Source organism: Triticum dicoccoides, chromosome 1B, assembly GCF_002162155.2.
Source record: "Triticum dicoccoides isolate Atlit2015 ecotype Zavitan chromosome 1B, WEW_v2.0, whole genome shotgun sequence".
Lineage (NCBI taxonomy): Eukaryota > Viridiplantae > Streptophyta > Magnoliopsida > Poales > Poaceae > Triticum > Triticum dicoccoides.
Window position 1 is genome coordinate 148,615,592 of NC_041381.1, and position 489 is coordinate 148,616,080.

The window sequence follows — 489 nt, forward strand, 5'->3', positions numbered from 1 at the left end:
TTACCTCGTCCCCTGCTGGGCACCGCGGTCGACGAAGAAGGGCCCGGCGGTGTCGCCATACTGTCCAGCAACGCTCGGCGGAGAGGTGCGTGTGGAATGGAAGACCTCACACTACGTGCCGACGAAGAAGGGGCCTCGGCGCGCTCCCGACCAGCGCCCACCATCTTTCAACACCTGCCATGACAAAGAATAAACGAAATTAGTACAACATGAAAAAAAGTACCGACATGAATAATAATATGTATATCACTTAAGTGTATCATCATCAAGTACAACATAAACAACTGCACATTTAAAACTACCCGATCAACACAATTATATATGATGTTTTTCATAACAAAATCAAAAAATATATGACCGGGGTGTCGGTGTGTCGGTGTTGGTGTGTCGGTGTCGGTGTCGGGGTCGGGGTCGGGGTCGGGGTCTCGGGGTCAGGGTGTCGGGTCGGGGTGCCGGGTCGGGGTCGGGGTGTCGTGTCGGTGTCGGGTC